This window comes from Equus asinus, chromosome 20, assembly GCF_041296235.1.
Source record: "Equus asinus isolate D_3611 breed Donkey chromosome 20, EquAss-T2T_v2, whole genome shotgun sequence".
In the NCBI taxonomy this organism is placed as follows: Eukaryota; Metazoa; Chordata; class Mammalia; order Perissodactyla; family Equidae; genus Equus; species Equus asinus.
The window spans coordinates 102,217,972-102,245,834 of NC_091809.1; the positions used below are offsets into that span (position 1 = coordinate 102,217,972).

The 27,863-nt window shown below is 51.7% G+C and overlaps 1 protein-coding gene and 1 long non-coding RNA gene across 2 annotated transcripts in view; one reads left to right on the forward strand and one right to left on the reverse strand.

The window, feature by feature from the left end:
* The window catches only part of NAV2 (neuron navigator 2), a 706,055-nt gene that overhangs the window by 242,488 nt on the left and 435,704 nt on the right, over window positions 1-27,863 (forward strand). The gene's annotated exons all lie outside the window — the stretch shown is intronic.
* On the reverse strand, window positions 353-11,528 carry LOC123279011 (uncharacterized). The gene is made up of 4 exons (XR_006516791.2): window positions 11,379-11,528; window positions 10,698-11,161; window positions 10,236-10,335; window positions 353-771 (listed from the first exon to the last, which is right to left on the reverse strand). It is a non-coding gene; the product is annotated as an uncharacterized lncRNA (long non-coding RNA).

The window sequence follows — 27,863 nt, forward strand, 5'->3', positions numbered from 1 at the left end:
ACACAGTCATGACCTTGATGCTTGTCAGAGGCAGGGGTGTGCGGGCTGAGTCCACAGGGGCAGGCGGGCCTGTCTCCACACAAGGGTCCAATTGAGAGGAGGGCGTCCGCTTATTTTGAAGAAACCTGTCCCACGTGAACCATGATCTGGGGAGAAAAGACATCCGTATGCCATATGGGCAAGTCCCATCTCACACGCACACACTCTCACACACTTACTCCCGCAAAATCTGGTTGTACTGACACTAGGAAATATAAACTCTCCTGTGAGAAAGAGGCTTTCCTTCTCTTGCTTCTGAAGCCGACTCTGTTCGTTTCCTATTCCCGTAGTAACAAATTACCATTAACTGTGTGGCTTAAAACAACACAAATTTATTATTCTCTAGAGGTCAGAGTCTAAATCAAGATGTCAGCAGGTCTTCTGCAGGCCGTAGGGGAGACTCCGTTTTGTCGTCTTTTCCACTTTCTGGAGGCCTCCCGCATTCCATGTCTTGTGGCCCCCAGCCAGCCATCAGCCCTGTCATTTGACCTATGTTTTCATTGTCACATTTTCTTCTCCTTTCTGCCTCCCTCTTCCATCTTTAAGGGCCCTGGTGATTTCATGGGGTCCACCTGGATAATCCAGGATCCTCTCCCTGTTGTAAGATCCTTAACTGAACCACATCTGCAAAATTCCTTTTGTCGTGCAAGCTACACATCCACAGGTTCCCGGAGTTAGGTCGTGGGCGTACCTAGAGGGCTGTTATTCTGCCGACCACGCCAGCATAGGCCCCTGTAAAGGCAGATTACGCATGTGATTTATTAATTAATTAATAAGATTTAGGTATATTTTAATCATTTACATTACTACCCAAAAAACAGTAATTAATTCCAAATACAAAAATTGGAACAGAAGTTGAAGTTGAAAGTTGACAAAAGGGAAGGGAGGGAGGGAGAAAAAGAGAAGGCAGAATAGATCAAGGACAGGGGTATAGACACCCAAGTTAAGGAGAACTTGCAGAGCAGAGGAAGCTGGTGGGTGGAATACGAAGGGAGGATGGAGGGAAGGAAAGGTGTTGCAAGTGGAGGGAACAGCATGGGTGAAGGCCTAAGGCAAGAAAGGAGCCAGGAACAGCTCATTCCTCCTGGTGCTGTAGGGTGGTCTCCCTCAGTAGACCTGAGCTCTTGGAGGCAGAGACCGGGTCTTCGTTTCTTTGCACCCCCGAGGGCTGAGCAGAGGACCTGACCCCTGGAAGCCTCACCCAGCCATAACGGGCGGCAGGGTGGGATGGGGGGTGGGGGTGGGGGGGTTGTTAGCATTCAATGTCTAGGCTTGGTTGAACAATTGAGGCTTGGCTGTGTGAGCCTCTATGTTCTCAAAGGTTCTATCCCTGTTCTACCCTCAAAGCCTGAGAGGCCTGGAGAAGGCACCGCTCAGGCTGTCCACCGGAGCTCCAACGCAAAGGTTTAAACTTGGTCTAAGTCATGGGTAACTTAAACCCACCAGCAGTGGCAGCTCCCCCTTGCTGAGCTCTTAGCCTGCATCCCCCCAGCGGTCTTGCAGGCCGGGAACTGATATGATCCCCGTTTTACAGGGAGAACGCTGAAGCTGGGGCTGCCCCCGATCAGGTCTGAGAGTTGCTTCTTGAAGGTCTGCCATCCCTTGGCCTGAGAAAGGCAGTCCTTCATTTGACAGCAGTCACATCCCCAGGGACATGAGTGGGGTAACAGGGAATGTCGAACTCTCAGTTTGGGGGTTTTGCCAGGGGGATCATTTCAATTCCTGAAGTAAATCCACTCTTGATTCCGTCTGCATTAGTTCAATTCAATCATTGTTTAACTTCATGAGTCAACTTCATTCCAACAAGGATTTGAGGAAGCTTAAAATATACAAGCTAATACAAGGTAATAACCTCTACGTAGACAAGGAAGTCAGAATAAAGAGGAAAATAAAGAGAGGGGAAATCAGATATATCCAAGGCAATTGGCTCATGCGTGCCACATGGATGTGGCCTACGGTTGTGCCTCTGAGCTTTCTATGAAATGAACTTCCTTCAAAGTCTCAGAAATCTCTTATCGATTTATACATGTACATAACATACACAACCTCTCACAGGTGAAACGCCTGATAGCTTGGAGAGCTTTGTCACAGCCTGCCCACATCCAGTTCTCACACTGCCTTCAGTCTTAGGGGGAAACCCCAAAGGTCAAACAGAATATGAGCATTTATTCTTTGTAGTTCCAGCAGATGGATGGATGGATACATGGATGGATGGATGGATTTTGGATGGATGGACAGATGTATGATGAATGAATGGATGGATGGATGGATGACAGATGGATAGGTAGGCAGATGGATTTGGATGGATGGATGGATTTGAATGGATGGATGGACGATGGACGGATGGGTGGATGGATGGATGGATTTTCAATGGATGAATGGCTGCAGTGGCAAGAGCCTGGGCCGACCTGCCTACATGCCTGGACACTGGGCACCTCCTTGTCTCCCTCTGGACTCAGGCCAGCCCCTTCCCAGATCAGAGGGACCCTGCTGGCAAAGTTCCACAACTGTCTGAGCTGAGGATATGGATGGAATGGGAGGCTTTAGGAAAAGAGATCGTGTTTTTAATCTTGCTATTTTATTATTGTTCTGATATGCGTTTCTGTTTCCTTTCTCCGCCCCCACCCCTGCATCAGACAGGCCTTAGGTGTGGGTGGATCTCCCGGGAAGTGCTGCCCTTGACCTTCCAGCCTGGGAGGGTCCTGTTGTTTGTGGGTGGTGGGGAGCCAGCATCCCTGCCCTACCCAGGAAGTAGTAAGGATGTCTGGATGAGGTGGAGGGGATCTGAGCCTGGCCCCACAGCTCATGCTCCCCAGGACTTGGAGGGGCGCTCTCCCAGCCCAGGTTTCACTGGGTCTGAAACAACTTGTCGTGGTGGATAAGAGTCAAGTTGCCCGTTGGAATCTCTGCTGTTGACTAGCTGTGTGACCTTCGGCAAGCTAGTGAGCTTCCCCATGCCTCAGTTTCATCAATAATGTTGCTTACCTCAAAGGTTTGTAATGAGGATTAAATGAGTTAATTCGTGTGAAGTGGTTAACACGGTGCCTGGCCCACTGCAAGCAACTCAGTAAACATAACGTCAGACGGGTCAACCCACAATTGCCTCGCCCACCTCTTAGATTTGCCGTAAAGCTCAAATGAGTCATTCATTCATTCATTCATGCAATAATTATGGAGGGCACTTTCTATAGGCCCAGCCTGGTACGAAGCGAGCCTGAAGGGGGCCCTGCCTTCAGAGGCCCTTTGGTGAGAGGGCTTTGCAAACTGCAGCGTTGCACAGACGGGACGGAGGGTTGTGGTCTCACCTGTGTTTGAGCCTTCGTAACAGAGATGCTTAAAACGTGACCAGCAGCACAACCTTCTTCAAAAGGCGTTTACACAGAACCCCAGGTGATAAAGCAAATAAAGTTGGGGTAGCTGTGGCTGGGTGGGTGGGGCGTGTAGCAGGGGCTGGGCCCTGCTGGGCTGTTGTCTCCACTGCAGCCCCAGCCCCCTGAAGCCTGTAAGGCACCTCCCAGAAACCCCTTGGCTGCTCAGAACATGGATAAAACCCTCAGTCCTGGAGGGTGCTTGTGTCTTTCTTTTGGCTTCCCACCTCTCTCTCTCTCTTTTTAATTAATAAACTTTATTTTTTAAAGCAACTTTATGTTCACAGCCAAAGGAGGGGAAAGTACAGAGTTCCCATGTACCCCTGTGTCCTCACACACACGCAGTCTTCCCCGTCATCCACATCCTACACACAGTGGGACATTTGTGACCATCAATGCATCCACGTGGACACAACATTATCACCCAGAGTCCATCGTTTACATTAGGGTTCACTCTTGGCACCCACTCTCTTAAATGCACATCCCATCGGCGTGGTGGGTGCATGTCTGCATGCTGTTGGCACAGGGCCCCCGCTCTGGGGCCACATGGCAGGGCTCATGCTGGGCAGAGGTGCCTGCTCCAGCTGCGGCTCCCCGTTCTCCTCGGAGCCCCCGTCTAGAATTTCCCCAGCACCTTCTACGCGAGGGACAGTCAAGCCCTCCAGGCCACAATGAGGACCATAATCAGGACTTCCCCCGATCTCTGTGTGCCCTCTGCTTTCTGGAACTTTTCCTGAAAGACCCCTCTGGCCACCATAAAATTTTTATTTTTAACATTCGGCATGGTCCTCTCCTTTATGACCTTTGGCCCACCTCCTGAACTGTTCCTTTGCGCTCAAAATAATGTCCAAGAGAGAAACTTGATGGAGTGACCAGATGGCTGCACGCCCCGAACTGAGGAAAGCTCAGAATGGGTAACTTACGTCCATCGCCTCAGAGGCTGGGATCACTGGTGCCCATCTGACTGTTCTGGCTGAGTTCCCTCAACAATAAATATATACTACACACACACACACAGACACACGCAGTTTTTCAGCACTTAAATGGATTTACGTGCATATTCAAACTCCACTGGGGGAAGCTTGCTTAACTCCTCTCTGCCTCTGCTTCCTCATCTGTAAAATGGGCATCATAGTCGTACCTTCTCCTATTGCGTTGTGAAAGTCAAATAAGATAATATCCATAAAGTGCTTAGGACCACGCCTGGCACTGAGGGAACAGTCAATAAATGTCCATTGCTATTTCTGCACTTCTTGTTATTACAAATGCATTCCGTACATCTATTATAGAAAACAGTTCTGAGACAAACAGTGGATCAGCTCTAACAGGGGCCGTGTGGAAGGATCCATGTCTCTGTGACCTGTGGTCTGTGAGCTAAATCCTAACAGCGTCTGGGGCCTGAGTGCTGTGACGTGCCAGGCTCTGCGTGTCAAGTATTATTTCCCTGAATCTTAGCAAGGCAGCCTTTAGGGTAGGCTGCGTTTTGTTTTTCCTTTCAGGAAACTGAAGCCATCAGCCCATCAGCTGGAGGCTCCAGCTGCCTCTGGATCAGCTGTTGGGGGCCCTGCCCCCTGCGCAGCCCCCACCCCAAGCCTGTCAGCGCAGCGCCCGCCTCTCCGCCCCGTCTCCTTCAAGCTGTCTGTTTCCATGAACCCGCTTTATCTGACAGCCCACACACAGCTACTCGGCTCAGGGGCATCTCTCCAGCCTGCAAAATTTTTACAAGCAGCACACAGTGGAAACATTGGCAGGGTTTTTTCCCTGTATTTTGCAAAATACAGCCCTGCACACCATGTATGTGTCTGCATTAGGCCTACGTGTGCCTGTCCATGTCCAGAAGTCCAAGGCACGTGGCATCGGGGTACACGTGTGCGTCTATTGTAGTGTGGGCCCACCTGCTTTATCAGTATTCGAAGATAACCTTTTCTGCCTTTGGCCTGTGTGTGTGCATGTGCGTGTGCATGTGTGTGTGGTATTGTACACCTCTGAGCTGGTGGGCCTCCTGCAGGCAGTGTGCAAAAGCTCCGTCCTCCCCGTGCATGTGTGTTTGTAATCCTGGGAGCGTGCCCGCCTCTCTCCCAAGGGTGTCCACAGACGAGTGTAGACGAGCCTTCACTTCTGGTGTTGAGACTCTCTCAGGACACTGGCGGGAGGAGTGGGGGGAGCCGGCAGAGGCAATGTTTAGTCTGGGAGGCAGGCAGGCAGCCGGAGCCTCCCTGCGGAACCCCGGGGGGGGCAAGCTGGACCCAGGCTGCTCCAAGTGCCCCAGAGGGTGGGGAGGCCAGGGCTGTCCCAGCACGCCTGGCCCCGGGGCGCAGGATGCCCCTGCCCGGGCAGCACGGGCCTCTGGACGGCGCCTCTGGCCCGAGCGCTGAGCCGGCTGGCGGCCAGCCTCAGCCCCACGGAGACAGCTTCCTTATTTTTCTTGCTTTCCTCTTCTTTGTTTCTTTTTTGCGCTGAACTGAAGCTGGGTGAGCAGAGAGGCCTGTAGAAAGCGCAGGCAGCTCTGGGGTCAGGCAGACCTCAGACTGAATCCTGGCTCTGACATATGCTGATCATCACATATTGAGACAGGGCCAGTCACTAACCCTCTGAGCCTCAGGCTCCTCATCTGTAAGATGGGTGCCACACATTACACGACAGGCCTGTTCGGGAGCCTAAGCGACAAAGTCTGTGTAAAGCACCTGATAGGTTATCAGTCCCCTTTTTGTTGCCCTTGGCTCTGCGGAATTCTCTGGGTAACAGCTTTATGGCTGGACCAGCAGGGAGATGCCATGAATTTCCAGGAAAAGAGCTATTTGTTTTTGGTGAGCTGGCTGAGGGGAAGAGAGAAGGGCTTAGCTTTGCCAATGCCTTCTTTTAGCTTGTTGTAACTGGAGTTTAAACGCTCATGTTCAGTTTCGTGGGTGCCAGGGGGGCATGTGGGGAGGATGGTGGCAGTGAGGAGGGGCAGCCGGGAGTTACGCAGAGAGCGTACTCCCGCCTCCCCAGCAGGAGCGAGGTTTGCGAGCGGCCGCCAGCCCCGCGTGCATCAAGATAGTGACAGGCTGGTGATGGGGGCAGCCGTCCACCTGCTGCTCTGCTGGACGATGCTGACACTGTCAGGTGCTGTGCTAGGCAGTGTGGATTCCACACTACACTAGACATACATAGGCCTTACCCTCAAGGAACTTCCACTCTGGTGGGTGGAGATACAAAATAAATATAGGAACCAAGAAAATCCGTATTAGCTAATTTCCAGAATAGCAGGTGCTATGAGAAAGGTTAAATATGGTAGCTGTGATCAAGAGTGAGTGGTGAGATGTGGGGTGCCACTTAGATAAGGTGGACCTGGGAAAGCTGCTAGGGGAAGACAGCTTTGATCCAGACCTGAATGATAAAAAGATGGCAAAACAAAGATCTGGGTCAGTGGGCAGAGGGGGGCGGGGGAGGACCTTCTAAAGCCCTCCTCTTCTTCAGAGTCCAAGTCCCTCCACGATCACACTTGCTCCTCTATTACTCTCCCGGGCCCCTCTGCTCTGGCCATGCTGGCACACATCCACCGCAGGGCCTTTGCACGTGCTGTTTGTTCTACCTGGAGCACTCTTCCTGTGGGTATCCACATGGCTAACTCCCTCTCTCCTTCAAGTCTTGCCTAAAGATCACCTTCTCAATGGGCTCCAGAGTCTTCCTTACCCCATGGTATTTCTCCTCTGAGTCATCATCTTCTAATATACTCTGTAATTTACTTGTTTACTGTTTATTGTCTTCCTCTCCCTCCTAGATGATAAGACCGAAAGGGGCAGGTATTTGTGTCTGGTTTTCTTCTTTGATGTAAACAAGTACCTAGAGTGGTGCCTGTAACGTAGTAGATATTTAATAAATATTTGTTGGATTGATGGATATATGGATGGATGGGTGGATGGATGAGTGGATGGGTGGATGAGTGGGTGGGTGGGCCTCTGCTGACTCAAGTTTCATCGTCACCATCAAAAGCAATGGGTACAGTCTCTACCGTGGGCCTGGCCCTAGCTAAGCTGTGGTGATGGGGAGCCCCAGATTCGACATGGAGATGGGGACAGACAAAGAAAAATCAGCTAAAAAATCCACCATCAGGTTGGGGAGAACGGGACTCCAAGGGGAGTTACAGGGTTGCCCTCTGAGGACCATGAAGGGAGAGAGTCAGGGGTGGGACAGGGACCGAGATGAGTGGGGTGAGAAGGGGGATGGCCTCTCTGGAGCTGGAGGAGAGAGACCCGTCTTGGCTGGAGCTGAAGGGTTGGGGTGGCAGGAGGAGGGCAGAGAGATCCACACACACATGTGCGGACACATTCTCCTAACGTGGCCTCAGGTGTCCGTCTACAGAAGCACAGTGACAGTCCCACAGACCGGAGTTCATTTCCTGCCTCTGCTCCTTAATCCGGATGTATTCTTGGGTGAGTTACTTAACAGTTCTGTGCCCAGGCTAAATAGGCCCTACCTCCCAGGAGAATTGTGGGGCTGAAATGAGATAATTTAACTATTAAAAACATTAGGATTTGGAGTCAGGCCTAATTTCAAATTCTGGTTCCAACTTTCATGAGCTATGTGTCCTTGGGAAAGTGACTTAACCTCTCTGATCCTCAGTTTTCCTGATTGTAAAATGGGAATAATATCAACCTTATAGTATCGTTATGGAGATGAAATGAAACAATAAATGGAAAGCTTAATATGTGCCACATGTGACATGAAAGGGCTCAGCATGTGGCCTGGCACATAGTAGGCCCTCAGGTGCTAAGGGGGTGTTTGGAGAAGATGAGGCTGGCTGAGGTGTGTGGGATCAGTTCGGGTCCTGCTGTGCTGGGCCAGCATTCAGTCAGCTTGGGGACCATGCCGGCCGTGGGAGTGGACAGTTTTCCGTGGTGAAGGTCCCTGACCACAGGCCACAAGCACTGCAATTCTGACCTCATGGGGACCAGCAAAGGGGAGCGTGCCGAGGCCAGTGTGCCCTGGACCAGTACACGAGGCCTTCTCCCAAAGGGGGCTTGATCACAGTTGTGTCCAAGGTGCCCCCTGTCTCCAGGGCTTCCTAGAGGATAGCCCAGAGCAGAAGGAAGCCTGGGAAGAGAGCAGGTCCCTCCTGGTCTCAGTTTCCCTGTCTGTGCACTGGGGGTGACGGCCAGATGGGAGGTGCGAGTCCTGTCTTCAGGGTGAGAATTGGGCTCCAGAGTCGGGGAACCTGGGTCCTGCTCCACCACTGCCTGCGCCACCCCGGACCAGTCCTTGACGTGAGCCTCAGTTTCCTTGTCTGCCAACACAAGACGATGGTAATCTGAGCAACGGAGGCCCCAGGGAGGCTCGAAAGAGTTTCCGCGTGTGCCGTGCAGGGCGGACGCCCCATGACTGATGTTGCTGGAGTCGGCCCGGGGAGGATCTCCTGGTGCTGACACTCTTGGAGCCGGAGTGTCTCCCTCCCACTCTGCCCCTGGGGTTTGGCTCCCGGGATGCTCTCTGTCCTGGTCAGGAAGCGCCTCACAGCCCGCGGGGGCCGAGTTGGCCCGTCAGGCGGGAGGGGAGCCAGTGGACGTTATGTTCCTTCCCAGGAATGGGAAAGGGGGAATGTTCCTGGGCGAGAAGCAGGGCTCTGGGGCGAGCGCACCCGGCAACGTCTGCTCCCCCGGCCCGCCCGGAGCCTCCTGTCCTGCGCTGGGCCCCGCTGGGAGGAGGATGTGTTCCACAGGTGGCCAGGCCTGCCCCGGACACAGGGTGTACAGGCTCACAAATACCCCACAGCCTGACCACACACAGTGACACACACTCACTCACTCACGAGCATTCTCAGAAGCTCATTCACACATCCACACCCACATGGCCACATGCTCATCTCTATTCACTGGCACACGAGTAACCCACAGGTCCTGAAGTCCACGCCCCATATACATGCACTCACCCCCACACACAGGATGTTCGATCTTTCCTGTACACTTACCCACACTCACAACACACGCAGGTTACCTGCACAATCTCACAGGAGTTGACACTCATGGACACACTTATGTAAATATGCATACCATAAACAAGCACACATGTAATTATACTCACATACCCGGGTCCACCAATGTCCTCTAGCCTCCAGCCTCTGGCAGCATCCGCTCCTCTACTCTGCAAATCAGACAGCGCGTGCCCGGTCCCCCCTCGTCGGCGAAGCACCCTGTCCCCAGTACTCCCAAGGTGTTCTCCTGCTCCGCCCCAGGGCGTCCATCTGCCTGACCTTGCTCTGAGCACCTGAGACGACAGCCCTCTCTCCTGTACCCATCTTCGTTCCAAAATGCCACTGACACAAGGTTCTTGTGGCCACCAGGCTTTTGCTGAAAATGTAGGAGTGGGCAGAAAACAACTCTGTGTTCCCAGAAACGGAGTGGCCATCCCATCGCCATACAGTTCACCTCCCACTCTGTTTCGGGGTCCGTCTTCGTTTCCTCGTCACACCCCCCTTTCCACCATTTCAGAGCCCTTCCCCCAGCTCTCCTACAGCCCTCACCGTCGCGCCGCCAGGGCGCCCAGGGAACAGAGCCCATATGCCATTTTAGGCAGAGCAATGTAGCCCTCTCTCTTGTTTCTCCGTCCCCTTCCAGACCAGGGGCCAAAGAGGCCCAGCAAGGCGTGTTCCTAGACTAAAGATCATCATAATGCTAATAATACAGCTGTGTCAGAAAAACTCCCCAGGTTAACTGTGCCTTCTCCTAAAAGGCAGAAGTAGCTCAAACAGTATTTGATGTTGATGGTATTTTTGTCTTACCTACACTCACACACACACACACACTCTCACACTCACACACACAGAGCCTTGGAGAGTTAATTTCCTGTTACCTGCTCTCCTCCTCTTCCCCCTTCCATCTTCAGGACAGTTGCTGGAAAGGAAGAGGCTGAGCCCCAGAGAAATCCCAGGATGGCAGGGTGGGGACCGACCCTGTTAGGAACGGGGCAGGGAAGAGACTGAAGCGGGCTCAGTTGAGGAGGCCGGGTGTGCTCACCAGCTCCTGCCCTGCCCCTCCCACCTCTTGGCCTCGCTCTCCACGCCCCCCAGGTGTGGTCCCATCAACTCTCCTGATGCCGCTGCTCCAGATGCACCCTCCCAAGGCCTTTGCCCGTCCGTCCACAATGACCCCTTCCTACCCTGTGCTCCTCTCGGGCTGTCGTTGTCACTTTCACTAAAGTTTTCTCCACCCTCTGGTTTGTGGGGCAGCCCTGGGGGCCCCCGTGTCTCCCAAACTCTATTGTGAGCTTCTGAGGAATGAGGCCCGTGTTCCCCAAACTTGGTCCCCAACATACCTGCACAGCCGGGCACAGAGAGCGCTCAATAAATTCCATGTCTTTGTCTTCATCCCTCTGTGTCTCTATAGAATCACTGTCTATGTCGTCCGTATCTATATCTAGCCACATGGCAGTTTAGAGCAGGGCAGGCTGCCGGCCCAGGCAAGAATCCTGGACCCAAACGGCAGGAAGCCTGATTTCTGGTTCTGCCTCTATCACTTACTGGCTTTTTGACACTGGACAGATCATTGAGCTTCTCCAGATCTGGTTATTCATGTGCAAGATGAAGGAGTTGAACACAGACAGTGGTTTTCAAACTGGATTCCAAGGAACCCTAGGGTTCCAGGAAGATGTAATGGCAAGAGCAAGAAAAGAAGGCGGCTGATGGGCGGGCCCCCGGTTGGGCTAGGGCAGCTCCTCCTTGCTCTGTCTTATCTACCATCGCTCCACACAAGGTTGCATTTAAACAAAGGGTCCTGTTGCTAAAAAAAGAGAGTTTGTGAAACACTGGCCTAGATGCTGCCTGAAGGCCTTTCCAGCTTTGACAAGCCAGGATTTGTCATCTATTTTACCCCATAAAATGCCCATGTAAGGCAGAAAGCAAAAACAATTCTTTCTCTAGGGATTTAGGGCTATCTTTCCTTCTGTTCCTAGAGTCGCTGACCACCTCTCACCTCCCACCAAGACTGGGGTACTCACGTACGCTCCTTCCCCTCCACTTCCTCATCCAGCAAATGCGGACTCTCAGCACTTTGCTCTTGGGGTTTTAAGGAGAGCCTTGCATTCAAGGAGTGGTGGATGCAACGCCCCAGCACAGAGCATGGCACCTGGGAGGTGCCCTCTGAGTATGGCTTTGGTCCCAGGCGTCCCAGGAGACAGCTGCCTCCCCGGCGTCATGCCTGGCTCGTGGCTGGGGTTTGCAAGCCGAGGGTGAAGATTGCCCCGTGATTAGAAGCCAGTGTGCTGTGAGACATCTAATTAGCTATCGTCTTCCCAGGAGACAGCTCAGTTGTGTAATTTTTATTTCCATATTTTACACTCCCTCTGTCAGCAGGAGCGAGCTGGGCCAATCTTTTACCGGCTTCTCTGTTTGTTTGCATTCCAGCTGTGCCGACGGCCCTCTTCTCATCTTTCCACCGTTCCCACCCACCAGGGAACATGCCTGCTGGCGGGCAGCGTAGGGGTGCAGGGAATGGCTTTTACATCTTGCTTCAAAGACCTGTCTCCAAGACCAGCACTCTGGGAGCAGCTGCGTTGTCTGGCTTGGGGGGTCAGTGACTGCATACCCCCGCTTACCATCTGTTTGCAGAGAAGATGTGGCGTGGTGCAAAGGACACTAGGTTTAGCATCAAACAGGACCCACCTTTTTCCAGCCATTTCGTACACGTCTCTGAGCCTCAGCTTCCTTATCAGTTAAATCTGGACCCTAATACGTTGCATCACGAGGCTGTTGCAGGGCTCCGTCCTTCACCACCTATTGACTGAGCTCCCCCAGATGAAATAATGTTCGTGGTAGAGCTTTGCAAACTGAAAGTTCTGTCTAGATAGGAGTTATTCTCACAGTTGCAGTCTGTCCCTGATTATTCAAGGAGCTTTTATCGAGTCTAGATGATCCAGACTCATTATTATGAGACTATTAGACTGGCCTGGCCTCTTCCCACCTGCTGGTGCCTGGTTTGTGGTTTTCACCATGGCTGTTCAAAGAGGCCGGTTCCTGGGGGCAAGCCCAGGAGGGAGAGATTCCATCTGAAGCTATTAGTGATGGCAGTCGCTTCTCTCCCATCGGGATATGCATTCGACCTCTCTCTCACTTAGAAAACCAAGTGCTCAGCACTGGGCTAGAAACCGTGGATGCTACAAAAGCAGCCTAAGCCCAGGTCCCTGACTTGCACACTCTCCATCTAATCGGAAGGGTGAGGATCCACACAGCCTCTGGCAAGCACGATTGTTATGAGCAAGGTTCTTTGCTAAGTGTGTGCTTCTCATCCAAACCCTTTCAGTGGATATTATTAGTCCCGCTTCACAGATGAGGAAACTGAGACCCAGAGGGTTGGTCACTTGTCCAAGGCCATGCAGCTAGTAAGCGGTGCAGCCGGATGTAGCAGCCTCCCTTTGACATTGTCCTAAGATCGTCTGCCCTGTGTCCGCCTCCTCCTCCAGACCCTGAGCTCCTGAGGGGCAGGAGCTACATCTGTTCATCACAGGGCCTGGCAGAGGCGTCTCTTAAGATGCTGGCCACTAGATAGCTCATTCTGGGCCCCAAACTCCTCCCAGCTCCTCCCACCAACCTCCCTCCTAGTCACATCCCAGAAGGACTTCTGTCTGCCGGATCTCCCTGCCAGCAGTTCAGAGGCCTCTGCTCAACTGCCAGGTTGTTGAGGCAAGCGAAGGCTTGACCAGGGCCTGGGGCTCCTGGCTGAGCTCCTGAATCTGTCTGCCCAGACAGAGGGGGAGGTCCCTGGTGTCAGGACCCTGGGCCCTTACCTGCCAGCAGGGCTGGGGGCTGCTCAGGCCGCCAAGAGGCCGCGCCGCTGGCAGCTGCCCATGGAGACGGAGCCCAGGAGGCCTGGTCAGTGGCTGCCTGGGGTTGAGAAATGTGCTGGCTCCAGTCTGGCTCCTCCATCTGAGGAATCAGGGGAACCTGACCCAGCAGCCAGGGTTTGTTTCCCCAGCGTCTGGGGCAGCCGTGCAAATCAGGCCGCCTGACAGAGTCGGCCGGGGTAAAGCAGCCTGATCCTGCACTCCCCGCCCTGGCTCTGTTCACAGACCACTGCCAGGGGAAGCATCTGGGTGTTCTGCTCGCACCAGGACTGATGTATGGGTCTCCTATCTGTGCGAGGTCTAGGCCTTGGGGGTCACAGACAAACCAGGCATGTTTGGCTTCAGCTTCATCCCCTGAGATGCATTGGGAGGAGCCCACACTCAGAAGACAGACAGGCCCCTTTTGGATTCCAGCTCTGCCACTTAACAGCTATGTGGCCTTGGGCAAGTCACTTAACTTCTCTGAGCCTGCTTCTTTATTTGTCCACTGGGAATAATAGGGATACCTTACAGGGTTGTTGTAAGGATAGACTCACTGAAATAATATATTTTAATTGCCTGGCACATAGTAGATGCTTCATAAATGAACGTTCCTTTCTCCTTTCTCTCCATGCCAAGGTCTCCTAACATGCTTTTGGCCTCTCACCTGCGTCCACAGCACAGAAAACGCAGGGCTCTGGCTTCTACACTGACCACTGGCCAGCAAGACAGCTGCGTGGGTTTCCCTACAGCCTGGGCCACTCCACCTGGTTGTCCCCACATTGTCCTCAGCACACACATGGGAGGGAGGTGGCGTTGTGTTGATGCATAGGTTACTATCAAGGAGCAGCTCATTTGCAAATTGTGTATGAACGTACTCCATTTATTCACCTATTTATTCATTCAATCAAAAAATATTTACTCAACTTCTACTCTGGGAAAGGCCCTACTCTGGACCCCAGGACTGCAGTCCCTGCCCAGAGTCTAGATAGAGGAGATGGAGAGTGAAGAGAAAATTAAAATTCCATGTGCTGGGTACATTCATAGAAGAAAAGTACAGAATTCTGGACACTTCAGAGATGAGGCTCCTAACTTGGTCTGGAGAACCAAGGTGGGCTTCCCAGAAGAGGTGATGCCAGAGTAATGAAAGATGATTAGGTATTTTCTAGGCAGAAAATAAAGGGAAAGATGTTGTAGGGAGGGAGCGCACACACACCAAGGCCTATTGGCTAAGAGAACATGCTCATGTATTAGTTAGAATTCACTAACTGCCATCACAGATGTTCCCAAAGTGTCAGGGGTTTCACACAACAAAAGGATGTTTCTTGCTCATGCAATGGTCCAGCACTGGTGTTCCCAGTTGGATGTTCTAGGTGGCTCTCTTCCATGCAGTGATTCAGGGACCCAGGCGCCTTCCATCTATGACTCTGCCATCCTTTAGAGTCTCAGAATCTGTCCTTTCCAGCCATGTCCCTGGAGGAAAATGCGATGGCTTTTGGTGAGTACATAGCAGCATCTCCATCAATCTGTGTGAAGAATTTCTAAGAGTTGGGGAAAGTTGAAACAAAGCTATGTGACGAAGTGGCCAGGGAGGTGGTTGTCCTGGTGGGCAAGACCAGGGTGTGAGGGTAACATAAGGCAAGCTAAGGATTTTGGACTTTATCCTGAAAGTAGTGCAGAATCATCAGAAATTTTTACGCAAGAAAGTGACATAATCAGATTTGCATTTTAGACCAATTCCTCCAGCTGCAGTGTGGAGGGTAGACGGGAGGCAGAGAGACTGAGGGCAGTGGAACCAGTTGGAGAAATGTTCTAGTAATCCAGGCCGGGTTACCTTAAGGATAGGGGCGGGGGGGTTGGAAGGAGGAGGGATGGAAAATTGTCCTAAGAGGCAGGCTGGGTCGTTGACTGCGTTCTGCATTGCAGCGAAGCCTCAGATAGCTTTTGGATCCATGTCTAGTTCAATGGCTAATTGAACCTCAAGCTGATGAAATTATAGTCAATACGGAGCAGCTTATTTGAATGCTCTGTTTCCACAAGGCTGAATCTCATCTCTCAGGGACCTGGTCAATAGATTTGGTCAGCACTGTGGCTAGCTTTTGGAGAAATCAGAGACGTTTGTGCTGCTCTATGAACATCTGTGTCCTTCTCTCTGAATTATATTCTGTTCTCCATGTCTGTTTCTCAATACCTTTGTCTCCCCTTGGAGAAGCACGGACTTGCCCCTGAGCATCAGAGGGAAGATGGAGATTTCCTTGCCCTTGGAAAGGGGCTCTGAGTGTGTGCCTCTCTATGCTCACCATCTTCCAGAACGCCCCACCTGTAACTCAGGGCAGATCACCCAGGAAGGGGACCTGCTGGCCATGGATCTTGAGCCCAGGAGGCTGCTGGCTTGCTTCACGCTGGGAGAGAAAAGAGATTCAAGTGCCCATAGCAGTTCTTTTCTTGGAGTCTTAGGTAGTGAGTTCTGCAATCTTTCAGTCTTCTTTGACTTACTCTGAAGGATGGTGGAACTTCAGGCTACCTCACACCTGCCAGGTTAATGTATCAGACGTGGTCAGTCCAGATCCACTTGGTACAGACCCACACCTCATGAAACATGGTCATGAGTTTCCTCTTAGAAGAAGAGTACTGGAAGTTGAAAATATTCAGCTGGGCCAGACGTGGTCCAATTCTAATGCTTCTGTGAAGCAACTGGTAAAATTATCTCTGGGGTTTTTTTTTCTACTCCATCCAAGAGTTGGGGTTTGGCCTCCTGGTGACATAAACGGCCATGAGCTTCTACCCGACCTGATTTATGGTCTCTGTGCCCCCTGGCTCCTGGCCTTGCCTCCACCTTCATTGTCTGCACGGCTCTCTTCAGTCCAGTTTACCTCTGTGCTCGTGAACCCCTGATCCCTTCCCCCTCCCAGCCCATCCCGCCAGTGGTGACACACTCAGAGTGATCTGGGATCCTTCATAACTAGTGGGGGTTTTATCTCTTAGTTACCAGGTGCCTTCTTAGAATAGACTAGTAAATTGGCTTTTATTTCAAATACAGATTTCTGACTAAGTAAGCAAAGCTATCGTTTATTGAAAACTTACTATGTGCTAAAGATTTTACACACATTATCTTCTTAAATCTGCACAATAATCCTGAGAGGTACCTGTTGTTACCCCAATTGTAATGGACATTTGTAGGACTGTCTGCCTCAAACCCCCTTTGCTAGGAATCCCTTCCCCAAATCCTCTAGGTTTCAGCAGAAGCTACTAGATTTCCATGTGACTCCATGCCATGGGCCATGTGAGTGGTCCCGGGGTGAGACCTGACCAAGGTCGGGCCAGTCGTGCCTTTCCCTGGGGGGTTTGCTACTGGGACTGACAGAACGAGATCAGTTTCTCTCTTAGTGTCTGAACAGAAGCATGTAAAACCCAGAGACTTTCACAGCCGTGCTTTCCACCACATGAACCACAAAAGCAAGTTTCAGGCTTGAGAAAGCAGACCTTTCTGGAAGCAATAACGTGGGGGAATAAGATGGCTGTGAGGGAGTAAGATCAGAGTTGGAAGCCTCCCTTTGCCCACGAGTAGCAGTGTGGTTTAGACCAATGATACAATACACATCATCTAGCTCTTATTGAGTCCTTACTGTGTCCCAGGCCCTGTGCCCGGTGCTTTATGTTAGGCTGATACACTTTACGCGTTTGTCCTCACAAACGTAAGGCAGTTTCCATTATCATCCCTGCTTCTTACCCGTGAGGACACTAAGGCCCAAACGTCCACAGTGGCTGGGTGCATCTCTGAGCTTATTAACTTGCTCATCTGGAAGTTGATAGTATATCAGCCATTGTGCAGAAAAGAGCCAGCACAGCAAGCCAAGACTGCTGTCCTTAGAAAGGCCTGCTGGCAAGGTTAGCCCTCGTCTGGTGAATTTCTGGAGGATTCCCACCATTCCCCGATAGGGATGGCTAACCGTGCCTAAAATGTTTGTGCAGACAATGTGGCTTTAGCTTGAGGACCGCTGACACAGCTCTACTTCCAGTTTGTTGTAGGAAGTGGAGGATGGAGCGGGTTCACTGCTTGGAAAAGGGTTTGGTCACTGGGAGCACCTGTGACGTGGTGAGATCCGCTGTGAGCGGCCCCACAGCCTGCACAGCCCCGTGGGGAGGCCCCGGGAGCCCCTCCACCACCACCACCCTTACTATTTTTAACCCTCCAACAATTGCACTAGGGCTGGCATCCTATGCAAAATGGCAAAATATTTCTAGATATTTTATCAACAAAGGAAGTATTTATTTCGAGAGGTTTTCCAGTTTTTAATAAGCTTGTGCGTGGGGAGGACACTTTCCATGGCTGTATTTTTAGGATGATTCTCTGGGAAACTGACTGCCCCAGGCCCGCTGACGTGGAGGTGGCAAAATGAAACCCAGCACCGATGGAGGCCTTAGTCTGTCTCTTCGTTCCTTCAACGGCAGGGGAAATGGCGGCTCAGAGGAAAGCGATTTCCTGGGTGTCTCACAGGAGTCCTGTGCAGAGTGAGGGGCTGGCTCCAGGCCTGGGCACAGGGCTCTCCCACTGCCACCTGTCCCAGTGGAACCAGATGACCCCACACTGACTGGCCTCGCGTGTGATCAGGGAGGCAATGTAGGAAGTGGGAAGAACATGCAGAAAGGGCCCAACCATTGGCATCTCCATCTAGGAGCTGGCAACAAGGTGTGAGCGTTCAGTTCCATCTAAGGCCTGGTTGGCAGCCAAGCAATGGCTTATTTGAATTCATTAGGGCCATGCGGCAGAGTGAAGGCAATGAACAGCCTCCTGCTCGCTCGTCAAGATCAGTGTGTGTACGTCAATGAAGCCAGTCTGCAAGTGCTGATAAAGAAAGACAGAACCCATTAAATGGGGAACTGAACTCAAAAACACCATTTGGGCTTTAAAACATTTGTATGGTTCGGGGCAAAGTGGGACTTGGGACTTAAGTTACCCCGTAACAAATCCCATCTCATAACTCAGTCATCTGGAATGGCATTTCCTAAAGCAGAGCTATAAATAGTAGATGTTCGTGGAAGAAAGCTTGCTTTGGTCAAGAAGTCTGAGCAATGTCCTAGTCAACCAAGATGAATGGGTATCTTTATTGCAGGACCTCTCAGAGCCTGCTCATGCGCATTGTGAAACTCTGAGAAGACTGTAGTATAGTGTGTACCCACGTACACGTATATATCACAGGAGTATCTGTCATGGATGTGTGTATATATAAATGCATATACTATGTATTCTAGTACAGAGCGCTGACCAGACTTATTCACGTGAGGGTCCCTTTTCCCATGCAGTACCTTGTGGGGCCACCATTTCAGGGCCTACTTTGGGAAACACAGCTCTGGATGGTGCTGTCCACCCCCTAGGCCTCAGAGAACATTATAGGACAAAAAGATAGCCCCACGAGGAGAGGAATAAGGCTGAAGGGACAGGACTTGCCCGCCCAGTTTTCTCGGCCAAGTGGTTGCGTTGTGAGCTAAGAGATGTAAGTGTTGGGCTCAAGAAAGATGACATCTTGGCTTCTGGGCCTCTGGGGATTCTCCAGACCTGGAGGTGTTGAAGTCCGAGACGCACACCCAGGTGCTGTGCTTGTGAAGGACATTGTTGCACTGATGTCAAGCCAGGGGTGGCCCTAAGCAACTGTAGACAGCAGGGGTATTTGGCCTGGAGAAAAGATGACCCAGGACGCCATTAGCACTGTCCACACATCTCCAAAATCCCCCGTGTGGAAGGGGCTTGCCATTTCCTCATGAATCCAAGGGAGGAACGCAACTAGGACCGGGGGTGGGGGTTTTGGAGAGGCAGGTTCAGCACCACCCGAGGGAGAGCCATCGCTGTGTCCATCGGGCCATAGGCAGGCTTGGCCCTGTAGCTGGTCAGCTCACCATCCCGTGGAAGCAGGGGCTGATGACCTCCTGGTGGTGGCAGGGGGTAAACTCAAACTCTGGGTGAGAAGTGGTTTCGAAGGTCCCTCCTAGCTCCGGGATTGTTGACTCTAGGTAGTTTGACTTAGTAATATGGACCGACGACCACGTTCTCCAATTCCCTTCCTTTTATGTCTAATCTGTCAGCAAGCCCGTCACTTCTACCTACAAATGAATTGCAAGTCCACCCACTTGTCTCTGCCTGCACTGCACGAGCCTAGTCCTCATGACCGTCACACCTGCCTGGAGTAGCTGGTCTTCCTGCTTCCGCTCTTGCCCTCTTTCAACCCTTCTCCACAGCAGTCAGTGAGTTAAGACTCTTGCGAGAAGGGCTGACTCCTCACCGTGACCCACAAGGCGCCCCCTGAGCTGGCCCCAGCTCGCTGGCCAGTCTCACCTCCTCCCCCTGCCCTTTTACTCACGATGCTGTTGGGCCTCCCTCAGACACCTTCCAGCCTTGGCACTTGCTGTTCCTCCTGTCTGAAACACGGCTCCCCCTGCTCTGCACGTGGCTGGCTCCCTCTCATCCTTCAGGTTCTGGTCCAGATGTCACCTTCTCTAAGGGACTCCTGTGGTCCCCCTAGCTAGGTTGACACAGCCTTCCGTCCCCATGGCCTCTGCTTACTCTCTCTGTCTTTCACGGCACTTTGTCTATTTCCTTCCTAGCACTCATAACAACTTGAAGTATGGTTTTTATTTACTTAAACCTCATCCGTCTCCCCATCCCTCACCCATCCCTCCCGTTTCCCTCTAAATGTGAGCTCCTAGGAGCAGTGACTTTGTCCTCTTCATGCTGTATTCCCAGCTAGACGGTACTTGGCAAATGGTAGGTACTACAAAATGTTAGTTGAAGAAATGAAGTAACCAGTGAGCACTTTTTATGTCTGTTCGGAACAAAAGGGGTGGCAGGGCCAGGGGTTCTCTCGTTTGAACACCCCTGGTGAACGATGTAAGCCGAGAGGAGCCGTGCTGGAGCTCCCTCTGTCTCCACTTGCCCACAGTGGGCTGTGCCCATGGTGACTTCCCCGTCTCCACCCGCCCTTCGAGTCTCAGCCAGCCCCGCCCAGGAACGCTCCCGGGAGTGGCCGAGGTCTGAGGGAGCTCTGCAGCGTTTCATCAGCCCTGCACAGAGATGAAGCCCTTCGCTAAGTGTGAGAATTGCGCAGCGCCGTGTTAGGCAATCCTCTTCCCGCAGGACTTCTTTAGCAGAGATTCTTGTCTTTCCGGGGCTGCTGGGAGCAGACTTCCGTCTGGAGATGGGGACTGAGACAAGCTAGGGACCGAGGTGACCTCAGGAGTTCCTCGCTGATCCTGATGGCTGATTCCTGTCAGACCTGGAGTCCCACTGCCGGGTCCTGCCCGTCTCCCCATCATGCACTTCCACTTCCTTCTCTCCACCTGGGCTCCGGATGCGCCTGGGCGCTGCGCACTGAGTCGACGGCTTTGATTAAGCAGCTTTGATCTCTGTTGAGCATCTCCGAATAATATCTTTGCTTTCAGCATCTGTGCCAATTCCCGAAATAGTTTAGCCCAGCCGAGCAGGAGGGGGACTAGATTGCAAAGTGTATTATATGAGAGATTTAAAAAGAAAAAGCAGCTGCGAACAGTCAGGGGTGTATGTGTGTGTGTGTGTGCGTGCGTGTGTGAAGGCCGCCACCCAAGGCCCCTGGGAAATGATTACCCTGCTATCATCGTGCCCCAACCCTGTGTTCACCGCGGCTGCCTGCTGTGAGAGAGGGGCCGTCAGCCCCTTGAATCAGGTGGCAGTGCTGTAGCAGAAACAAGAACATCAAAGGCCTTTGCTTATATTTACTTGTCTTTTGTTTGTTTTCAGTAAGACATTTGGAGGCTGTGGGCCAGGGTGCGTTCTGCATGGCTGTCCACCTGGCGTGGGCCTCGGGTGTGTACGCGGAGGGGGCGTGACCGTGTTTCTGAGGTACTGATCCTACGTGCCTTGCACGTGTGCCACAGGACGGAGGTGTCAGTGCCTCTAAGGAGGCGTGTTATATTCGGGCACAGGCGTACCGTAAAGTTGGTGTTTAACCACCTCCACGTAGTTACACATGTAAGTGTCCAGGTGTCTTGGGTTGGAAAGTAGGTCCCCTGTGCTGTGCCCTGTGTTGGCTCCACATGTGCCCTCCCATTGCGAGGACGAGCATGCTGATGCCTAGGGGGGTGTGCACGCATATCCATGCATTGGCGTGTCGGGGTGGGGCACATACACACGTACATGTGCGTGGCTGTCTTTCTGTGGGCTGGGTTCTCTTGGAGGGGATGGTGCCTGCACACAGCAGAGGGATGCATGTGTGTTACATTTGGATGGGGTGACCGCCAGCAATGGACGCTGGGGAAAGTGTTTGATGTCAGGACACTTTGAACTGTAAGTCATTATTTTCTCCCCTTTGGTGCCCATGCCCTGGGAGCCTTGTCCTTGTCTGAGGCCTCTCTGCATTCACAAGGGGAAGAAGAACATCTTTCTTTGGGAGCCTTTGGTGCTCCACAGGAAGCCTTCCTTGGGGTTGGGTGTTGCTGCAAGAAGCCTGAGTGCCCAGGGTGGCCACAGGCTGGTGGCTGTGAATTTCCGCATCTCATATGGTCCCTTGTGGTGCAGGCCTTTGCAATGAAGCTGAGGGAAGTGGGGGCTGGGAGGCAGGATGGGCTCTAAGATTCTTCTGAAGCAGCCACTCATGTGGGCTCCTTTGCTCAGAGGATCCCGCAGCTGCGGGTCATGGGGAAGCTGTGGAAGCCAGGCCCTTGCTGGAACCAGCAGAATAAAGGCCTGGGGAGAAGCAATCTGTAGCTAGGACCATTAAGTGGTCTGAGCCTAGAGGAAGAGGTCCAGAGCTGGCTGGGGCGTGGACCTTAGCTTGGCGAGTTTGAAGCCAAGGGGAAAGTAGGAAGCAGAGGTGGGATCTAAAAAGATCCCAAATCAGGACAGATGGCCATCAAGCCAGGGCAGACTATGATCAGAGCATTGCGAGATAAACCGGTTTCTGGCATTACGTTGGCCCAGGGGAGCCCTGGACTGGCGGTCGCCTCTGCTGTTTCTCTGTCGTGGCTGCCTGGAGCACAGTATTGAGAAGAACCCTCAGGCCAAGTACTTGCTTACAAGGCAAGATGATGGATGTATTAGTTCTTCTGTTGCTGCTGTAACAAATTACAGAAACTTGGTGGCTTAGAACGTCGTGAATTTATTCTCTTCCAAGGCTGGAGGTCAGAAGTTCCACAGGGGTCTCACGTACGGGGCTGAAATCGAGGTGTCGGCAGGGCCGCGTGCTCCTGGAGGCTCCAGGGGAGAATCCGCTCCTCGCCCTTTTCAGATTCAGATTCCAGAGGCTGATGGAACTCCCGGGTGTGTGGCGCCTTCCTCCGTCTTCAAAGCCGTCTCACGCTGCACCTCTGTCACCGACTCTCCTGCTCCCTCTTACACTCGTAAGGACCTTTGCCATTACGTCGGACCCACCCAGATCATCCAGCATCATCCCCCTATCTCAAGATCCTTAAACTAATCACCTCTGCAAAGTCCCCTTTGCCGTGACACAGAGCATCTTTAGATTTCAGAGATGAAGCTGTGGACACCTTTGGGGGGCATAATTCTGCCCCCCACAGTAGACATAGAGTACATCTGCCATGGGCCTGGTAGGAAAGGCAGGTATTCAGCATCCCTAGTCTGGTGCTCACTACAGGAAGAGTTAGATAAGGGACAGGAGCAGGCTGGGGAAGGATGAGAAGAAAAGGGGACTAAAATTTATTGAGCCTTCTGTGGGCCAGGCACTTGTTATATGATTCAGCGCATGTCTGATTTCATTATCACCACAGCTCTTTGACTGGCTGAAAAGATAACTAGTCGTTTACAGTGGAGAAAACTGAAGCCCAGAGAGGTTAGGGGACTCCTCCAAAGTCACCCAGCTTGTAAATGACAAGGTGGACATTCAAAACCAAGTCCACCTCTGAAGCGACACTACAGCCGAGGCAGAGAAAGGGGCAGCTTCTGCCGTGGCTGTGATGTACTTTAAAGCTGAATTGGCTGCCAGGGGCTGTGGTGCTGCGCTGGGTCGATGACGGTGCCTGACACAGAGCTTTCCTCTGGAGCAGTGCCCGCCTTGCACATCATCCCCCGGCTTTGTCACTGGGGTTGAGTGAGAGGCCAGGCCTGGGGCTTCGGCCTCATCAGCAGAAATGCTAATGGCCTCCCTGGCGAATGTCAGAAAGTGCACACCCAGCGTCTCTGAGGGTGACTCCACGAGAACGTGGTTTGCGTTCCAATTGTCTTCGTCACCGACCTTGAGGGGCTGCAGAGTGACGCCGGCGGAGGGGAAATGAAGGTGTGGGGTGGGAGCTGTTTCTCTGAATACAAATATTCAGATCGACACATCGGCACCATTTGAAATGGGGCAGAGGGCCTGGCAGGCCGGCTCCTTCCTGCTTTTTGTCTTTTGTGCAGATGATGTTGGGCAGCCACACGTGGCAGGCAACCCTGTGGATTTATGGCCACATCTGAGTGGAGGCCCTGAGGTGGTGGGTGCCACGTGCCCCAGACTGCTGGAGGGCAAAAGGCAGAAGGAGAGTGGGCTCAGAAGAGCCAGAATGAAGGGCCTGGGGAGCTTCCTAGGGTGGGGTCATGTTGGAGTATATTTTAAGGTGAACGTGTTGGCCAGAAACAACTGCTAAAAGACACGTACTTGGAAGGAATCATACAAAATTTTCAAATAGCAGCTATGCTCTGGGCACTATGCTGGGTGCTTTATATATAAAATCCTTTGTCCTATTAACAACCTATGAGGTGTGTGTTAGCGATTTCCCCAACTTATAGATCTGGAACATGAGGCCCAGAGAGATTAAGGGACTTGCACAAACTCACACAGCTTGAATGTGGCAGAACCAGGACTTGAACTCAAGTCTAACTTATTCTAGAGCCCGTGTCTCCTCAAGCACTGCAGGAGGACACTAGCCCCCTCGGCCCCCAGCCTCCAGAATTCCTGAAGGATCTGCTGCAGGCAGGGGACAGGGGGGTCAGGAAATTCTAGCCCCTCCTACACCAAGCAGAGGTAGGGTAAGAGATGGCACTTTCCCTCTGGGTCTCTGGCTTGAGCTGCTATGGCTTGCCATCCTCGGGTCTGTGGTCAGAATTGCCCAGATACATTTCCCTAGGCAAGCTGCCCTCAGCACATGGAAAACCACAGCCCTGGTGAGGACGAGGCTGAGCACACACACACCTGCACACGTGTGTGTCTGTCCACTGTTGTGGATCTCACGGGCTGATGGGCTCCCAGCAGACAGGGAGAGCTGGCACCATACCTCAGTGGATGCCACCGTGGAAGAGTGCCCATCAGCCTTCAGGTCAGACCTGGGGCCAAAGCTGCCCTTTGCTCCCTGGAATGTCCTTGCAGCCCTGATCCCCCCAGGCCCGGAAATTCGGAAACCTAATTGCGATACAAAATGAGCATCTGCTGGACGGTTGGTATGTGCCCCTGTACCACCAGCAGCACCAGCACCATCCTCCAACACCGTCATCCTTACAGCTGGGTGGGCAGCACCACCTTCTTCTACAGACGAGGAAACTGAGGCTCAGGGAGGTAAAGTGACCGGTGAAGCTTCTGCAGCAAGCAAGTGGCCGCGCCAGCAGTTGCATCCCGACGTCCCAGTTCTCGAGCCTGGCCGCCTGCCCGCTCCTTGCTGTCTCTGTGGCCCGTCACTCGTAGGTGGTGAGCCATGGTCACTGATGGACGTGGGGTGGGAGCAGAGTCAGGCCTTCTGACTCGCCCTTTCCTGGGACTGAAGTGGGGAGGAGGTGGGCCCTGGGCGGCTGTGGCTCATTCCTCTGACTGCACCTGCTTCAGGGAAGGCTCGCAAGCTGCCGGTCACTGAGCATCTGTTATGTGCCCAGCTCATGCTAGGACGTTTGCATCAATCCTCCCCTCCAACTGCCACGAGTTGGACGGTGTTGGTCTCATTTTACAGACAGATGAGAACCCTGAGGGGCTCAGCCGTGTAAGAGCTTCCTTGCGCACATGTGGGGCAGGGTCCCTCCGTGAGGGGCAGTGGTGTCCTGGAGCTGGCTAGGACCTGTGCACAGGAGCCAGTTGTTAATTTTTCAGGAATTTTGTGAGCTGCTTGTTAAAGGCAGTCATTATTAAAAATTAAATTATATAACCTGACAATGAAATGCATCGTATTAAAAAATGAAAGTAATAAATACTCAGAACTCATCACTTCTTAATTACTTTCCTACTCCCTACGCTCTTGAAGTCGTTGAGGTCTGTTGCTTCTGTACGATGGAAATACTATTTAAAATTCCGCATACTGGTTTGCTGTGCACCTGTCTTCCCGATGCCACATTCAATGATGCTACAGCGGTGGCTTGAAATCCATGAGAGGACTATTTACACCACGGAAATTGGCCAACACGCTGAATCAGGGCTCGTTTTTTTTTTCGTGGGGAGCCAGCTGTTCAACATTTACCTGCACCCCCTGCCTGATAGGCCTCAGCTGTGTCATGTTGCAGGCTGGGCCCAACATTCCAGAGGAAGTGGCCCGGTCCCCATGAGGATGGCTCTTTGCTCGGCTGGGTGCTAGCTTTGGTCCCACTGTCGCTGCTGTTGGAGCCAAGCTGTGCCAGGTGGGCTGACTCCTGGAGAGTGGTTGATGATGGGGACCCCTAAGAGATTACAGGGTGTGCTCTTTCCATCCTGCCCTGGCCAGCCTTCAGAAGGACAAAGGTATGTCAACCGTCCTTCGAAAATCATGCCCTGGTGCGTACAACTCAACACTTGTACAATTATTAACTAAGTGTAGAGAAATCAGAGAATATAGGTAAGTCAAAAGGAAATAAAAATCACCCAAATTTCCACCACCTAGATATAATCACTCTTAACAATTTGGTGCATTTCCTATCTGATATCTTTTTATGCATTTTGTGAGCACTTTTAAAGGCTACTATTACACATAATGTTTTACTAACTGGCTTTTTTTTTCATTCAACGTTATATTGTAAAGCATCTCTCCATGTTAATTTTTGCGGCATCTGTTTTAGTGGCTGTGTAGTATTCTATTGTACAGACTTATGATATCTACTGTTTTAGGGCATTTAGATTAATTCCATTTTTCTCTAGTATAAACTGTTCTGGGAGAAACATTCTTGTTGCTAAATCCTTGTATATCTCCTCGGGATAAATTCTCTAGGGTAAGATTGCTGTGTTAAAGAATGTCATTTAACTTGAGATTGAACCAAGAGGTCGAAGGGCCTTTAGAAATGAGACTGTCACTCCTGTTTTTAAAATGGTCTGGACAGAATATCTTATAAAGAACACTTACAACTTGATAAGAAGATAAACAATCTAATTAAAAACTGGACAAAATATTTGAACAGACACTTGACTAAATGAGATGTATAAATGGCAAATAAGCATAGAAAAAGACACTGAACGTCACTGATAATCAGGAAAACGCAAAATAGGAGCACAGTGAAATACCGCTACACACCCATTTGATGCTAAAACACAAGTGTGACGACCGCCAAGTGTTGGCAAGCATGTGAAGCAAGTGGAACTTTCTTCTATTGCTGGTGAGAATGGGAAATGATGCCACTGCTTTAGAAAATAGTTTCGCAGTTCTTATAAAGTTGAACATACATTTACCATATGCTATGGGTTGAATTGTGTCTCCCCAAAAGGATACGTTGAAGTGCTAGCCCCCGATAGCTGTGAATGTGGCCTTATTTGGAAATGGGGTCCTTGCAAATGCAATCAAGTTAAGATGAGGTCGTTAGGCTGGGCCCCAAGGCAATATGACTGATGTCCTTAGAAGAGGAGAGAAATGGAGACACAGACACAGAGGAGAGAAGGCTGTGTGATGACAGAGGCAGAGGGAAGACAGCCAGGTGAAAGTAGACGCAGGACTGGAGTGATGCTGCCAAAAGCCAGGGCCCCGGGGCTGGGGCTCCAGAAGCTGGAAGAGGCAGGAAAGAATCCTGCACTGGAGCCTCCAGAGGGAGCACGGCCCCGCCCACACCTGGACTTGGCATTTCCAACCCACCGCGTTGTGAGGCAATAAGCCTCTATTGATTTAAGCCACCCAGCTGGTGGCACTTTGTGTGGCTAGGAAACTAATACACCCATGGGACCCAGAACTTCCCTGCCTAGGTGTTTAACCAAGAGAAATGAAAGCGTGGAGTTACACAAAAGACTTGTTTACATAGGCTGCTGGCAGTTCTGTTCATAATAGCCCTAAATTAGAACAACCCAAATGTCCCACAACAAGTCACTGAATAGCTGTGTTTGGCACCGTCACACAATAGAGCACTACCCAGTAACGAGGAGGAAGGAACTGCTCATACAAGCACTAATGTGAATGAGTCTCAAAAACATGATGCTGAGTGATAGAAGCCAAACAAAAGACCACAAACAGAATAGTTCTAGCCACATGAAATGCTAGAAAAGACAAATTTAATCTTTAGTGACCAAAAGCAGAAAGTGGAGGCTTTGGGCTCATGGAAGTGTCTAATCTTGATTGGGCTGGTGGCTGCAGTGTCACATTTATAAAAACTCCTTGAACTGCGTACTTAAAATGGGAGCATTTTATTCTACATAAGTTATTTCTCGATAAAGTTGGCCCAAAGAGGGAGAGCTGTTTGCCCAGGGTCACGTGGTTCTGACGGCCAAGATGGAACCGGACTCCCATCATCTGAGTCTTAGTTCAAGACAGCTCTTGGGAGAAAAAAACCATCCCTCC